Source organism: Diorhabda sublineata, chromosome 7 (genome assembly GCF_026230105.1).
Source record: "Diorhabda sublineata isolate icDioSubl1.1 chromosome 7, icDioSubl1.1, whole genome shotgun sequence".
NCBI lineage: Eukaryota > Metazoa > Arthropoda > Insecta > Coleoptera > Chrysomelidae > Diorhabda > Diorhabda sublineata.
This window is the reverse complement of record NC_079480.1, coordinates 16,221,932-16,240,197: the sequence shown is the minus strand read 5'-3', so window position 1 is coordinate 16,240,197 and position 18,266 is coordinate 16,221,932. Positions and strand designations below refer to the sequence as shown.

Here is an 18,266-nt window from a genome sequence, read left to right as displayed (position 1 = left end):
CATTGCAATAGGGTTTACGATAATAACGCTCTGGACTAAATGGAATGAAGTAGTTCTGTAGTATACGGACAAGGCAACAAATTAGTAATTTGTGGTATGCTTTAAAAGTTGACAGTTAACACAAAACTCAATGAAGTTTGTTTTAACTGAATATTGCGTTCTAAGCTCATGAGCGTCGAACCCATGGGTTTGGTCAAAGAACATATCCCTGGTATGTTCTGTGAGTTGCGTGAATAAAGTGCTAATAAATATTAGAAAGCGGAAAGAGACTTCTGATCCGAGGTAATTTTCGTATGTAACAATAAAGGATGCAACATAGAAAAATGGGAAAAATTAAAGAAAATATATATATATATATATATATATATATATATATATATATATATATATATATATATATATATATAAATGAAATGAAATAGGTTAATAAAAAAGAATAAGAAGCGGTGGTAAGTAATTTAAGAAGGGTTAGGTTATGAAATTGGATGGCACGAACAGGTTATGTGTCCACTATCCAATATAGTAGAATAACAAAAGTAAATTAATAAACTTGAAAGTCAAGTGCTTTTGTTTGAAGTCAAAAATATAAAATAAAACAAAGTTATAATGAAAAATGCCTTTTGGAAAATATAGGATGAATCCTTTGAAGGAAAGAATTTTGACAACTGGAACTATAGGACTTGTGTCCTGTTGGACCAACGAAAGGTGAAAGGATCTATTTCACAGATACCTGATCCCATTACACCTGAATTTCTAAAGAAAGATAAGAAGTGTAAAGCTAATTCCAACTAGTTTTATTCACAAAAAATAACAATTTCCAGAGGCTGAATGGTGCTCAAAATAGTAAGAAACATAATTTTTACATTATTTAAATAGCTCTTATTCATCATTTTACTGGACCGTTTTATTGAGGTGGTCAAAACATTCATAAAGAACAATTATATAGAGCTACTGTAGCATCACAAAAGAACTATTTTCTAGCTATTATACAACTATGTAACTAAGTTGTTGTTCTCATAAGCTACTAAATAATTATAATATATCAGTAAAGCATTCTATTTTACTTTCTTTTACTAATCATTTGAAAGAGTTGCTGGCTTAAAAACTGTTTAAGGTGCAAGTAAGGTGAATGATATAATATTTGCAGAATTTGTCATTTTGTCTTGATCACGTGTATCATGGCATCTGTAGAATAAATATTGTTGATAATGAAACGTCATTTTTGACGAAAAAAAATTTACAAACAAAATCTACTTTACTGTGAAAACTTTTGCCTAAAATAGCGAAACCGTATATGAGTAAATCTATTGTTTTAACTTTGTTTCTTTCTTTTATATATCCATTTTCTTTTCATGTAACTGTAGCTATTTTTGATATATTTCTATCTTTCTTAGTTTCAAAAATATGCTTAGCTGCAAACTGCCCTTTTTCACATTTTTTTTGATTTTGTAGACAAGGAACGCTATATGTGGTACTTTCCTGCTTTCTCTTTTCACTAAAATTAATATTCTTATATTTGAATCTTTAAGAGAACCAAATAAACAGATATATACCATTATACCTTCATAATATACTCAGCTATGTTACCACCTTTCCCAAGGAAAAACTGTATATAAAATCTTATTTGGTTTGACCAGTGTAAGTTGAATTTGTCTCCATTTACTCTTACGTTTATATATTTTATGGAGAAAGTATGTAAACAAGGATATATGTTAGAAGAAGAAAAAATGAATTTTTTAAAAACATTAAAAGAAAACATGTAATAACTTGTAAGAACTTAGTTTTATTATTCAACACGAAAAAAAATGCAATTTTGTCAATGGTAAAGCAGTACATGTCAAATTTATTTCATTTTGCCATGTTAACATCAAAACCAAATCGAAAGGGAATAAACTGTTTTTATTTGTTTATTTACGTAAATTGACCCTTTAGAGTAGATTTATTAATATCATCAATTTCCCAGATGTTGTATATATATTTGGTCCAAAAATCATAGTGCTCCTTTCAAAGTTAACTAGATAGCAAAAAAATCAACTTTAAAGCCGTTTTTCTCAAAACTAGATTTTTGCACGTACTGTTTTCCCTTTGTATGCAAGAATTGTCTAATAATAATTCATAATTCTAAAAAAGACCCCTCATTGAATGTAAGCAAATTCAATTACTTTTAATGTTTCCAAAAAATAAAAATAACATTTTTATGCAGTTAATAACTTTTATCAGCATCAATTATGTTTGTTCTCTACGTCGACATGACGACCCTTAGACAATGTTAACGATCTAATACGAGCTCATTATGTAATTCTCAGTGATTTTCTTAGTTAACTGTTCGGTAAGGAGACTCAAATAACATGATCACTAACTTCTCTTTGGCATACAGTCGTTCTATAATCAACTTAAGTGCTAATATTATAATCACAACATATTCTGCTCATTTTATTGCCATATGTCATATTATGAATTGATTAACTGATTTAGGAAGAAAATGGAAAATGAATAAAGTAAATATAATTTAGGTGGATGGAGGCATAACACTACAGATATAATAAAGCTGAAATTGTATATTAATAAACTTCAATAACTATGTTAATTCATCTATTCCAGCGTTTCTAAAACTTTGGTGAGTGAAGCCCTTTGAAATGTCCACTTTTTCCGTGGAGCCATTGGTGCACTTCAATTCCATGGTTTGCATGAATAATTTGAAATAAAAGTATTTATAATTACCTAGAATTTTTATGTGCTTCAAAATTTAATTTCAAAATCAATTCAAATTTTCTCAAAATTTAAATAAGGTACCCAAACAGAATAAATATTAATAATATTGCTTTTTATTTTCGCAGATCTTTTTAATATAATGTTTTATGAGAGCTGTGTTCTCATGTCAGGTTCGGCATCTAATCTGTTGCGGTATTTATTTTTAGTAGATACATAAGCAGAGTACCCCGCTTCACACATATATGTAGTTGCAAATGGTAAAAGGGTTGACATGGCCTTTCTTGACAAATTGGGATATTCATTCTGCAAATTACACCAGAACGATGAATCTGTTGTCATTTCTATAAAATTCTCAAATTCCTCTGTTGACAAAGTAGACGGTTTTGTGTGAACACTAAAAGGATTTTTAAACCACAATGAATTTTGATATTTGATATCTTGTTCCTTAGGAAAATAGTAATTAAAGGCTTCTCTTAAACCTTCTAAGTGTTGAATAATTTCCTTTATATTTCCTTCTTCTATTTCGACACAAGCTTCTTCTAAAAAGCTTCTCACATATGGAAAACATTCCAAGTCGTTGGAGATCACACAAGTCTTCTAGAATCCTATTTTTATCTTAAAAGCAAGAACCTTTTCTTGTGCAGAAAATACATTTTCCAGTTTGCCCTGTAAAGTTAAATTAAGTTCATTTATTTTGTTAAAAATTTCTCTCAAATAGGCAATTTTGAACAATCAATTTCTATCGAATAATTGATCTTTCAATCCAAAATTTTATAACAGAAAAAATACACAGACCTCGTCCTTTAGTTCAAAAATCAGTTATTCAAGAACTAAAAGTAACAGACATTGAAGCTGTGCCCAAGTCAGGTTAAAACCCTAATCATGAAACCTCCTTCAGATCCATTTCTATTTTGTCAATTATATCTCAACTTGTTGAAAAGCTCCTAATATACAGAATGAGTCTACTTCTAAATTAAATGCCGCATCATTAATTTTGGATTCCGCCATCAACATTCTACCAACTAACAATGCCACAGAATTGTAGATAAGATCAACAGATACCTCAAAAACAGATCTTGCTCATCTGCATTTCTTGACATAAGTCAAATTTTCGATAAAGTGTGGCACATAGGTCTTCTATTTAAATTAAAGCATTTCCTTCTATCTTACTTCAAATTATTCAAGTCTTATTTAACAAGCAAACAGTTCAGAACCACAAGGCAGTGATCTGGGGCCATTATTTTATTCACTACATACATCAAATCTTCCTACGACAAAAAATACTATAACAGAAAAAAATTATAGAATTTTTCTTAACCATCGGACTTCCGTATGTAAAAGAAGAGATGTATGTACACTTCCCATGTCTGACAATATTTTGAATAAACGATTATTTAGCGGCCGAGACTTTATGAAATTTACAATTTTAACAGCATCATCGAGAGCAATTTTATAAGAGGAAGGCAACTTTTTTGCAGCAACTGCCTCTCTATGAATCATACAGTGGCTATTAGAACAGTTTCTGGCAGCATTTTTAATAAGTTGTACAGCCCCAATAATACGAGGATATATTGAAAAATTCTTAGCCTACTATGGAACCAAACAAAATTTTAATGTCAAAATATTTTATTACTCAATATATTCTCCTCTTAATTGGATACATTTATTACAGCGAACCTTCAACGTCTCTAGACCTTTAAAAAAATGTTTCTTTTTGGTCTGGAAACCAGACGACCACAGCTTTTATTACCTCCTCGTTGGAAGAAAATTTGCGACCTTTTTAAACTTTTTTTCAGTTGAGGAAAGAGATGATAGTCGGACGTAGCCAAATCTGGTGAATAAGGGGGGTGTGTTCTAGTAATTCAAATCCTAAATCACGAATTTTTTGCATGGCAACATGGGATTTGTGTGCAGGGCCGTTGTCCTGCGAAAACAAAACACCTTTGGATAGCTTTCCGCGTCTTTTCTCTTTAATTTTTTCCCGTAGAGTGGCCAGTAATATCGAATAGTAATTTCCAGTTATTGTTCTACCCTTATCCAAAAAATCAATCATGATTACTCCATGGCAATCCCAAAAAACGGAAGCAAGAACTTTCCAGCAGAATTTTGGACACGAAACTTCTTAGGTCTTGGAGAACCAGAGTATCGCCATTCCATCGATTGTTGCTTTGTTTCTGGATCGTAGAAATGTAACCAAGTCTCATCCATAGTAACAATTCGGTTCAAGAAGTCTACATCGTTTTCAAATCTAGCACAGATCGAACGCGATGCTTCTACCCTTGCACGCTTTTGGTCAACATTCAAACATTTGGGGATCCATTTTGCAGCACATTTTCTCATGTCCAAATTGACGTGAACTATATGATGAACGCGTTCGTATTCAGTGCTTCAGATATCCGTTTGAGCCCAATTCGAAGGTCTAATCAAATCATGTCATGAACTGCATCGATATTTTCGGGGACTGACACAGAAACTGGCCTTCCCGATCGGTCATCATCTTACATCTGCAGGTAATTGATGATGGCTCGATACTCCAATTTTTCGATTTACTGATTTACTGATTTACTTTTTTGTCGTCAAACTTTACACTGACACTTCTAATAAGTTATTATTCGTTGCTATGGTAACGCAATATTTTGTTTATGCGTGGAACTGGTCTAGGCTAACTAGATATCAATACATCCTCGTATTGCCAATCATAGCTTTTGCTCCATCGGTACATATATCAACACAGTTGTCACATGGTATTTCATTCTCTTCTAGAAAAGAATTGAGGAGATTGAATATTTCCATTCCAATAGTGCGTGTGGGTAAAGACTTGCAAAAAAAGATCCTCTAATATTCCGCTTTCATATTCATATCTAACAATGACCATTAATATTGCGAGCTCAGCTATATCAGTAGATTCATCCATTTGTAATGAACATTCGAATGATTCCAAGCGAAAAGTAAGTTCGATCTTTATATCGGTTGCTAAATCTCTGATACGCCAAGTTACAGTATCATTCGTAAGTGTAATCTTAGTAATTTTTTTTGCTAACTTGTCACCCATATACACTTTACCATATTTATAGCGGAAGGTTTGATAAGATATTCTGCGATTAAGTGGGCTTCACCCTGTTTTGCTATTTGATAGCTGACTAAATAGGACGCTTCAGTTGTATTTTCATCAACTGTTTTTGTGTTTTGAACCATAAAACTTTTCTGTTTTGAGAATTCTTCACTTTTTCACATGAAGAACTCCGTATTTTTTTTCCTTGAACTCGCTATGGATAGATTCCAATTGCCGGCGCTTTTTAGTTGGAACCATAAAGCTATTTAGAAGAACTTTACTGCATAAAACACATTAAGGATTTCCATTACTGCTTATAAATCGTAAAGATATACAATTTTCATCATACTTTTTAAGCTTTTTCGTAAGTGTTCTCGATTGATTACTTGTAGAAGAAATATCTGGCGTTTCTTCATTTGTAGTCATTCTATTTATAGCACTCTTATTACTAAAACCATCGCGGAAGGGGTAGTTGTTGAGTCAGAAGATGAAGAGTCAACATCTGCAATAGTACACTTTAGAGTACCTTTTTTGAGCCACCTTTACATCCTGCAACAAAATTTTGAAAATTTTTTTGATGCAAATAAATTACGACTTCAGCATAAGCTCTAGATTCTAAAACTTATTTTAGATGTTTACTAATTTTCACATTTTTATATTATGGTCAACATTGGAAAAAGAAACATTTTACTAATACATTTTATAGGTTCTAAAATATTAAAGGTTCGGTTTGAACATAAATCAATAAGTAAATACATACATACCTGCTTAAACACTTAATGTACCTTTAAATAAAATCTATAGATTTCACGTTATATCACGTTAGGTTACAATTATAAAAATAATAACCTACCACTAAAGGCGAGTTCACACGGAGTCGTAAAAAAGCGAAACAAATACGTGTATATACGCTAGAAACTTCACATTTGGTGGGTGTTTCACGACTAAACGGGTCGTGTTCACTCCAGCATGCCGTCATTGACGACTCCCACTACCACGACTATCAATTCACACCAGGCAGTGATCACGACTAATTCTCCTAATAGTAGTATTCTCGCCCAGTTTACGACTCCGTGTGCACGCGCCTTAATGATCAATGCAGTTTGCCCGATAACGATAGGTAGAGGTAGACAACCCGCACTATTAAACTCAAGAAGGAGCGATGATTCAAACAGTAATTCAACAGTAGAAGTTCCTATGAATATAATAGGACGATTGCTTTCGATTCATTTCTCAATTTCGTGGAGCGTCAATTTCTTTATTTTATCTGAATTCTGGAATATTATGAGAAAATCAAGTAAGCTTGACGGAGCCCTTGAATGATCACCACGGATCCATGGGGATCCGCGGAGCTTAGTTTAAGAAACGCTACTCTAGTTAATTCAGCAATTCTCATTATGATTGCATTATGAGATTGCAGAATATTTTCCTTTTCCAAACATTCGAATATATTTAAAATAACTTGCTGTGTTTGTATATCTAAATCTTTATTAATAACTTCATACCTGCCTTTATTTTCACTACACTGTGTAATTTTACTGTCTTCATTCGCTCATGGTCTAAACAGCGCCATATTACTATTTATTTAAAGAAATTTATGAATTAAATATATATCACCAATCCACACCACTGCTTATCGCAAACTTTCTAGCAGGAATATTTCGAAGAAATTGTGTACATACGCCTTCCGACAGCTTCGGCCAATAGAAATGCATTTATGTTCACGATTCGATGTTTTCATTGATAAACAGAATCCAAGTGGAAAGACGATTTGTTAGATGTTCACCGAATTTTATACGGGGAGTAAACATTATTTTTAATTTCTTAATTTAGTATGAGTGCCGTGCGTATTTATGAAATATTGATTGTTCATCGCATAACTGTCTTCTGCAATTGATATTTTAATAATTATATATACCGATATATTCTGAGTTACATTTAGAAAAAACGGGACGATTTCAAAATTAAAACTTGAAAAGACTTTATTTCGTACACGATACACATATATCAATATTCTGAATTGTCGGTTCAAATATGACTCGCCTTGCGCATGACGTCACGCTGGAATCAGAATGTTTTCGTGGACATTAAGATTAGGTTAGAGTTGGACGTATTTACCGGGCTTTTGTGAGTTTGTGATATTTTTTCTGTCAGAGGATACTATGGAGTTGACTTAACTGTCACTATATTCTTTTAAAAGATTCTTTCTATTATGAGATCATAATACCGTCGCTACATGCAAAAACATTAATCGAAACACCAAAGTAGTGACAGGAGCCTGTGGTCGAGAGGATAAAATTAATTTGAAATATGGTAAATGAATGTTGTATATCACAAAATAACACACACAAGTCCTATGTTTTTGTAATAATTATACTTATTTATTGTTGTTGATTCACTTGTAGAATTATAAACGACAGTTTCAGTCTCGTTGTAAATATGATACTATACCCCTTATTTATGTCTTCATAAGAGATGGTTGAATAACTTAATTCACAACTTTGATAAAACTATTTATTAACATAAAATATAGATAAATGAAGTGGTTTCAATAATCTGACTACTGTTCTCGTTGGATGTTAAGACTATATATGACAAGTTTATGCTCTCTTAAATACTAATTCTATTGTATACAAAAGTTATAACTAATTATATTTATGGTCGCCATGTCACATCAATAAAATAAGTAATTTGATAAGTTAATGGATATTATCCAATAAGTAGGAATAAGCAACAATAAGCCTAGAGGGACGGGTGGGGTAAAAAATCGAGTAGTGTGTTGTAGTGTAGTGTATCTATATTATATCTTGTCTATGCACGTTTCAAAACACGTTTCCGTCACTACTATAGTATTTGTGCAGTAGCGGTTTGAAACGAACGTATTTTTTTCTCGTGCCACAAACTATGTGTGACGAAAAACAGGAGCAACGTATTAATCTCCAATTTCTAGATAAATTGAAAAAAACTCCGTCTGAATTGTTGCAAGAAGCATATGGGGACAATTCTCTATCTCGTGCGCATGTTTTTGAGTAGTGTAAGCGCTTTAGTGACGGCCGAGAGCACTGGTCCCTCTGCGACTGTTTCAACTCCGGAAACATTGACCAAAATCAACCAAATTGTGAGACATATATTCTCGTTTGAGGCTTGTCCAAAATTGTTGATACATATGTCTTGGAGTCGTGATAATCTATTTGATGGAGTTTATACAAATCAGTATCAGAAAGTAAGGTTATAGGGCGACCAATTAAAAAATGTGAAGGTGTGAGGGGTTCTGAATCCGGGATTGGTGGATTTGAAATAAAGTGGGCGTGAATTCAAAATTCCCTCAATCTGTACCAAAAAAGAATAAAATTCTTCATATATAAATTGTTTGTTGTGCAGTATGTGTTGTAAATGATGTTTAGTTCTTTTGACAGCTGCTTCCCAAAGGCCACCGATATTTGGTGTGTAAGGGGGTATAAAATGCTACCCTATGTTATCGTTGATTTATTCATTGTTAAAATGATCTTGATTATACAAAAAGACCCCCAATTCTTTTATTTGGTTGCTGGCAACAACAAACTTAGTGCCGTTGTCTGGAAAAAGGTCTGATGGTATTTGACGTCTGGAAGTGATTCTTCTCAAGCAAGATAAGAAATATTCAGTTGTTAGGTTGGATGCCAATAGGCTAGTTGACAAAATTGGGAAATTAATGTAAAACTATAGCTTGGCATTCTAGTTCACCCCAAAAATATATTATTTTAAGAAAAATAGGTTTTTTACGTTAGTATTTTGTGTTTTTAGAAATGAGCTTGAAATTGACCGCGAAAAAGGCTAAGACTGTCATGGCGTCTTGAATGACGTCACACCTCGCTAAACAGCTGTGTTTGTTCATGACAGTCAATTGTGTTTTTTTAATAAATAATGAATTCCTCATATTATAAATACTGTATAGTGCCCCAATGTAAAAGTACCACGATAAAAACGCTAGAAAAATTATTCATATACGTTCCAAACAATGAAGAAGTACGAAGAAAATGGTTAAAAATGGCAACCAGACAAGTTGCTTTTGCTTAATCAACTAATTCCACAAATTATTTCTGAGAAGGTCATTTTGATGTAAGTATCAAACAAAACTTGATGTATCTATTTATAAATCTATAGTAAAAGGATGAATTTTGGAAAATCTACCATAATTTACCACACATAACATATAAAATGTTATGACTTCTAGTTAAAGTTATTGAAACTTTGTATTCGCTAACCTCAAAATCAGTTAAGTATTTTCATTCCACATTGGGTAAATGCGACTCTCTGACTAGTAACTGCTAATTAAATAAGACTTTGTTTCTTCTTCACATAATACTTACATATAAGTTTTAACACTGCGGACTTCCGATGAACAAAAATTCATTGCAAAAAATTTGTCAAGCATAACGGCGTCAATTTTGGGCAAATTACTGCAGTTTGCTTTGTTAAATTCCGATTCAATGGCAAATTATACCTGTCTTTCAAGATTAAACTAAAAACGAACTTTATTAATTCAACAATAATTGTTGAAAACTCGAAATAACCTGGTCACAGTGGAAACAAGCCTATTCTAAATGAATAGATTCTGTGCAGAAACAGACAAAAACGCAAACGCATGCTCGTCCTTGCTTATCTTTTAATGGAAATAAATCTGCATAGTCAATTCCAGTAAATTGAAAAAGTAATGCTGGTTTTCCTCTATAATCAGGTAAAAACTGGACATTGGATATGTAGTAAATGTTGGGTGAAATTGCCAAATTGCGTCCACCGATAGGCCAATAGAACTGCCTGATGGATACCAACAATAATTGACATCCTGGTTGTAATAATAAGTGATGCTTATGTATAAATAGTAGTTTTGTGAAAATGTGTTTTGAAAAGAGTGATATCGGATGTTTTTTTTTGAAAGGAGAGTGATGTGAATCTTAATCTACCTCCTAGACGTAATATACTATTTTCGTCAAGAATTGGTGCAAAATTGCTAAATTTATGTTTTGATGGTAATTGTTTTTTGGTTTTATAATGGCTACTTCAGAAAAACAATCTGATTGTGTTTTTCTAATTAATGTGACATTGGCATGATTTAATTCTATGAGTGTTAGAGGACCGACTATTCTGTTCTCTTTCCTTATTTGTATATTAGAAAAAATCTAACACAATGGCAAGTTATATGTTTCATTTTGTTTCAAACTTAAATATCTAGAGAAAAGTGGAACTTTTTCAATAGTTGTGACATTAAGTATGTTACTAGTTTTCTTTAAATCGGTTAAATTCATGTTTAAAATAGTGAGTAATCAACAGGTTTATAAAAAAAATCAGTTTGGTACCACCATCATTTTGAGTTTTCTGGTAAAACTCCTCGTGATGCTAAGTCTGTGGGATTTTCCTCTGTATTGACATAATACCAACTATTAATATCGGTAATAGTTTGAATTTTGGATGCATGATTTGCGATAAATGTCTGCAACTGTTTGGATTTCTTTTGAAGCTAACAAAGCACAATTTGCTAGTCAACAGTATACAGTATTACAAGTTTCTTTTACTAATTGCGCACCTAATAATTAGGCACATAATTCGAGCCTGGGAGTCGTAATTGTTTTTAAAGGAAAAACCTCTGTCTTTGAACATAATAAATGAATGGAATAGTTTCCTTGAGTATCTTGACTTCTTAAATAGATGCAACTGGTATAAGCTTGCATCTAAGCATCACAAAAGCAGTGCATGTCTAATTGGTGATTCGATTCGATGGCCACACGAGGAATTTCTAATTGATTCAATTGAGTTATTTGATTATAATATTGTGTCCAAATTACTAATAAATATTGCGGAATAGGCTCGTTCTATTATAATATAATCATAGCTTTTGAGTGATGATTTTCGCTACTATAATTACTAGACAAAGAAGACTAAGTGTGTCGTATATTTGGTATATAATGGAAAAAATTTGTCTCTTAGTAATAGAGATTCTAGAAGAAAATTTTTTTTATTGTATTTTAAAATATCTTATTTACTGTCTCATTGAACACCTAGGGTTTTGAAACTTTTAGATTCGCCTAAATTCAAAATCCTGCTAGGAATATCTTCAGGATCAATGTTTTGCAGAATGTCAGGATAATTTGAAACCCATTTCCTTAGAATGAAATTTGCTGACGATAAAATGGATGGAATATTAATACATTTAGTCATTGATATCATTGGAACCTGTTATTAAGTCATCCACATAAAAGTCTGATGAAATCGTATTTGATGCAATAGAAAATGAGTTTTGATTTTCGATAACTAATTGATTAATACATCTGATTACTAGTTAAGACGCTGACTTGGTGCCATATGACCCAGTATTGAGTTGGTATGTTGAAAAGTCTTCATTTGGGTTGTCTCTCCAAATTACTAATTGAAGTTGTTTATGATCATTATGTATTAAAATTTGCCTGTATATTTTTGATACATTAGCTGAAAAACATATTTGTAGAGTAGAGTCAAGATTTTATTTTGAATTTTATAGTCTACTAACTGTAAATCATTGAGACAACATCCTGAACTAGTTGTACTCGTACATAATCCACCAAAAATTAATCTAAGTTTTGTTGTGTAATATTTATTTCTTTGGAAACACCATGATGTGGAAAATAGTAATTTAGGCTGTTCTTGTAAGGATTATGAAATTCTGGATTTGATCCAAAATCAGCAGTATTTTCAAATGTAAGTTTAACAATAAATTGACTCTTAGGATGACGTAAAGTGGTTTCTTTCAATAAAGTTTCATTGATAGCAAAAACAGGTTCTTTGATCTCATTAAGCTCCTAGAATTTCATAATTTATAATTCTCGGGTATGTTTTTAGGTAAATTGCAAATAGACATTTTTATTGAACTTGAAATTGAGGCGTAGAATTCCAAAACCAGGCAAGTCCATTTTTAAAAATTTTTCATAGCTGGCCGATAAAGGTCACATATTTTTGTGTTATCAGTGAACAGCTAATGTTATCTCTTCTTTTTTTTCTTTGCCACTTAGATACCAGTCCTCTAACAGCAATACATAATTTTCGACCTTTATCGGCCAGCTTTGAAAAATTTTTAAAAATGGACTTGGCTGGTTTTGGAATTCTACGCCTCAATTAACTCGGGAATGATCCAGCTTAACTTTGTGTTTTCTGAAATAGGACGATTTTCACCTAGAGCGATTTTGCCTTCTAATAAAAGGTCCCAAAAGAGAGTAACCCGAATAATCATGTCGATATTATTAGACAAAATAAATTCGGGATCAGCTAGATTAAGGTTATCTGGAATACTGATTACAGAAATATCCACTGTTGTGGTTGATATTGGAACGACATAACAGTATGTATTGCTTTGAAAATTATTATAGTTTATGGAAATAGAATTCTTTTTTGTGAGGGTAGATATTGTTTGATTGATTCCTTTGATTGAAAAATTGGTAGGGATCAGTGTTAGGTTTAAACGCTTGCAATAAGATTTAGTGATTAGATTGGATTGAGCTCCAGAGTCTAATAATGCTCTAAATGCTTGAAAATTGCCTTGACTAGAACAGAACATTTGAAGAAACTTGAAGGATAGAAGAATTGTTAGAGTCCTGCATGACTGTTTGTTTAGAATTGTATTGATTGACTTGTTTTATTTTTTTAGTTGTATTAAATTGCACGTTTCTTTTGAATGTCCCATTCTCAGACAGTTTGAAGATAACTGTAGTTCTTTTACCTTGTTCCACCTTACATTGATGCTTAATTTTAAAAAGTCATTACATGTATAAATATAATGTAGACCTTCACAAAAGTTGAATGTTAATATATTAATCGATTAACATACTTTACTGCGACCCTGTATTTTTGGACTTGAATATTTAATTAATTATGATTAGTGTGTACTTTAGTTTGAAAATGAGGCTCTTCCAAATATTCCAATATATCTTGTAATTCTTTTATAAATTTTAGAAAATTGTACAGCGTAGGTAATTCAGATGAAGCATACGGTTCTTTCCATTTATTTTGAGATATTTTATCAAGTTTCTTGTAAATTAAATGAATAATAGTCATATCCCAAAGGGCTTTTTTGTAAAGCTACATTCCTTCAAGTGCTGTGGTATGTATTGAAATGTCATGTACTAAAGAGTATTATTTTTATTTTAATCATTTTATATTTTTTTCAGCTTTTCATTTTCTCGGTAAAATTCCAAGAAGTAGGCAGATTGAGGCCTTGAAATCTGATCACTTCTTATCAATGAACCCTATCCCCATCCTTCTCTTGATAATGGCTTTAAAGTGGAAGCCGAAATGTCGAAAATAATTTTTGAAAGATAGATAAAATTGACGTTTCGACTTTTTTTTAAGTCTTTATCAAAATATTTTGTTATTACTGTTTTATCAAAATATTAAGATAAAGACATAAAAGTCGAATTGCCAATTTTATCTATCTTTCAAAAATTATTAAAAAAACTAATTTTGAAACAGAAGAGACCTAAAATCAAGAATATTTTTGAAACGTGAACATATCAAAAGGTTAAAAGCCTCTAAATGTTCTTGATTTTAGTTCTATTCTGTTTCAAAATTTGTTTTTTTTTATTTATTCTTAACAGATAGATAAACATTGACGTTTCGACTAATTTTAAGCCTTTATCAAAATATACTGAAAATTTCCCAGAAGATGAATACCCAATTTTTTGAAATATATATATATATATATATATATATATATATATATATATATATATATATATATATAAATTTCTGCAATTTCTTATTTCTTAATCATATATTTCACTAGATTAAAATCAAAAACATCAAAAAACAAAAAAAGTAATATTATATATTAAGTGCCTTGTACTAATTGTGACGCTGTCTACATAGGGCAAACATCTCAGTATTTTGAAAATAGACTAAGAGGTCATCAATACGATAAAAAAAAGTAGAACTGCATTATTAACGAACCATGAGATATCAAAAAAACATAAATTCAATTATAAAGATTCAAAAATTCTTGAAACGGAATCTAATACACGAAAAAGAGAATTTTTAGAATGGTTCACATTTATAAGAACAAAAAAGCTATAAATGATAATTTAAATAAAATTTATGGCTCTATTTTGTAAATTCTAATAAATTTAATATATTGGAGTTGTAGAAACCAAGGAAAAATTAAATTTTCTTATAGGAACAAAGTTCTAAGTTGATTTTATCCTTATTTTGATATTCATCATGAAGGTGATCTATAGATCAGATAAATATAAATAAGCAAATTATGGTCAAATACAATATAAGAAATATGTATAACAATAATTAAATTTTACTTACAAGTAATTAAGATTTTCGGGGGCTTTAAATTGTATTGATTCTTGTAAAAATACATATATATATATACATATATATATATATATATATATATATATATATATATATATATATATATATATATATATATATTAATCATTTTAGCATATATACATCTATTTGCGGAAGTTGAACGTTCGACCATGTATTAAATACAACAAATCATTAAACTTTGTATTGTTATTGAGTATACTGTTAGAAAATGCGATTTATTGATGTATCTCAAAAACCGTTATCATGTCGCGTTGATTCATTAGCTTGACTAGCTTCATTTATTAGTTTCTTCTATTATAATTGAATAGTGTTTGGTTGAATGCTTTTTCATTTTCTGTTGTATGCGAGCGGAAAATAAACACAAAGCTTCTATTTGGAATATACATGTAAAGTGGAAAAAATTGTTTATTAACGAATAGTTACCATCTGCAGATGTCTCAATTTCACGACACATTGAAGTCATTTCATTTGAGAAATCTTGCAAATTTTATTGCAACAAATTGTTTCTGCATACTTAGAGGAAGATGAATAAATTATGAGGGTTGAATTTGTATTGTTCTTCAATGAAATTCAATAACTTCGAGAATCGTTTTGAAGAGTTTGATTGGATCTGATTTCTCACAACTGTTTTATCTAATTCATCTTATCGAGCCTTCATACGCAGTGGTGATATGATAACACCTTTATATTTGCTGGTATACTGGGTGTGTCATGAATCCTACGTATCCCAAACTTGCTTGGCTCTAGATCTTTTCAATGTAGAGATACCATTAGGGACGTTTGCTGGTTTTTGGTTGGTGTAGCCCTCAATATTATTACCTCACCATACAATCACTGATCAGCAACAATACGCATACCTTGGTTGTATGCAGCATTGTGGCAACTTTTAGTTTGCTCTTCTATGCACTCAAACAAGTTGAATATTCCACCTACATCAAGCATCTGGTAGCTATTTTTTACATGTTTGTAGGGTTGTAATTATTTTGATGATTGGTGTAATAAAGTTTTAAGTATTAAATTAACTTGTGCAATTTCATCCGCGAACCTCATCCGAGAAACATTACAATATGCTTCTTTTACTTTCACTTTGGCTACTATATCACTCTTGATAAATGTTTCAATCTGCTTTACGATGTTTTTCCCTTTGTTACCTTACAGTCGACCAAACCCGACTATCCTTCGCGTCCCAGTGAAGCAAAGGTTTTACCTGAGCATCTGTAAAACATCAAACCAAACATACTAGAAGAATAAGAGAGAATAGAACAGTTGATTCCACCCACTTGGCCGTTTTCCCTAGATGTAGTAGCAACACATAAAAAATCTTAAAACTCGCGCTCGTACAAGAGAAACCGTGGTCACAAATTTTTCGTCTTGGTATTTCAAAAAACTGTATAATTATTTCTAATAAATTCACAGCAGTGCGAGATTTTGTATTTGCTACCTGCTTCTAGATAAAAAAACTCCGTAAATCAGTCTACTATTACTATCAGGTATTTGTTTTTATGTTAACAAGTTACAAATGGTTTAAAGTGATCTATGTAATGTCAATCGTGTCCACCGATTGGAGACTACCGAGAATCGTTCCTGATGATATGATTTTATGTAGATCTTGATATAGTTCCTCATAATAGGGAACCAAATATTGTGCTTCAATCATTTCTATGGTTTTCTTAAGTGTGAAATAGCCTACGTTACCATGAGAAAACGATAAGATCTTTCTTCTAGCTCTTTTAGGAATTACCCGTCTCATGCCCTGATCAATTCTTCTGTAAAGTCGATAGCTACGGTATTCTTTGTATCTTCTCTGGTCTTCTTTAAAGATTCTGGCTGTACGATATTAAATATTAAAATCATGCATTGAAAACCATCAGCGGGCAATTCAGCATACCAAGTCTCTTTTTAATAAGGTTTGATTAATCGCAATCTGTCACCACTTTTAATTTTATTCCATTTAAATAAAAACAGAACTTCTTTAAATAACATACCATTTACAAAAATTATAACTCGTAAGAGTAATATTCCTCTTTTCTTTTTTTCTTGCTGTCACTGTAGTGATATTCCAGTTAAACCAACCTTACTTGCATTGCGTTGAACTTCTGTGTCAGCTCCTCTTCTTTGAATAGCTAAAACAGTTTTTGCTTAAGTTCGATGAAGCCTCCAAACAAAATTAAAATATCTTTTGTTAATGAGGCTCTAGGTTCTGCTATGCCAGCGAATCCTTTCATAAAACTCTTAGACAATTTTTATTTTATCTGGTCCTGGCTTGATATTTTCTTTTGTGATTTCGTGTCCCAAGTATTCAATTTTTGATTGCTGGAAAATGTATTGTTCAACACGTAAAGTGTTAAGAGTTTCTAAATTCACGTCATGGTGATAAACGATTACATATTTCAAACAGAGTGGACTCAAAATCTTATTCAAATAGTTTTTGGAACAGATTCCCCCTCTATAAGAATATAATGGTAGGCCGATGCCAAATGTAGAGTGATAAAGAATGTATTACTTTGAAGATTATCCCGAAGGTTATCTATTTGAGGCAAATTTGATATTATTTTTACAATTTTATTGTTGAGGAGAATCTAATCAACGCAACTGATTTCTTTAACTAATAAGAGAGGACTAGCATATAGAGAGTCAGATCCTGGATTATACCTCTCATTTCTTCATATTTCGCAAACGCCACTCCATAAGGCATACGGTAACGTTTATCAACGTAATAGCAGATGTTGTAGGTAAAGAATCTTGATACTCTTTAAGTATATCGAGTAAGCTAGAACGCTGTTTTTCAAAGCCAAAATAATTTCGTGATTCAATATCCTTAACATTGAATTACAAAAAGTAACATGATTTCGTGAAATAACAAATTTTGAAAGGTATATCCATTCCCTTTCTAATATTAACGTATAACGAGATGGAATTACGACAGTTGCGTTAATATGTTATTCTATTTTCTTTGATATTATTTTATTAACCTTATCTATTTGAGACACGGTCATCGTAGTATCTTTTAATAAACGTATCTGATTATCTCTTATAAAAGTCATATTTTCATTATTCATAAATAGTTGTCCGACAATAACTGGAACCTTTATCTTTAAATTTATTTTTGTAACGATGTAACGATGATAGAGCCTTCTGCATGTAATTTAGTTGGTAT

At 31.4% G+C, this 18,266-nt stretch overlaps 1 long non-coding RNA gene across 1 annotated transcript; it reads left to right on the top strand.

The window, feature by feature from the left end:
- Window positions 1–12,879: 12,879 nt before the first annotated feature.
- On the top strand, window positions 12,880–13,952 carry LOC130446811 (uncharacterized). The gene is made up of 3 exons (XR_008910188.1): window positions 12,880–13,112; window positions 13,724–13,871; window positions 13,939–13,952. It is a non-coding gene; the product is annotated as an uncharacterized LOC130446811 (long non-coding RNA).
- Window positions 13,953–18,266: the final 4,314 nt, after the last annotated feature.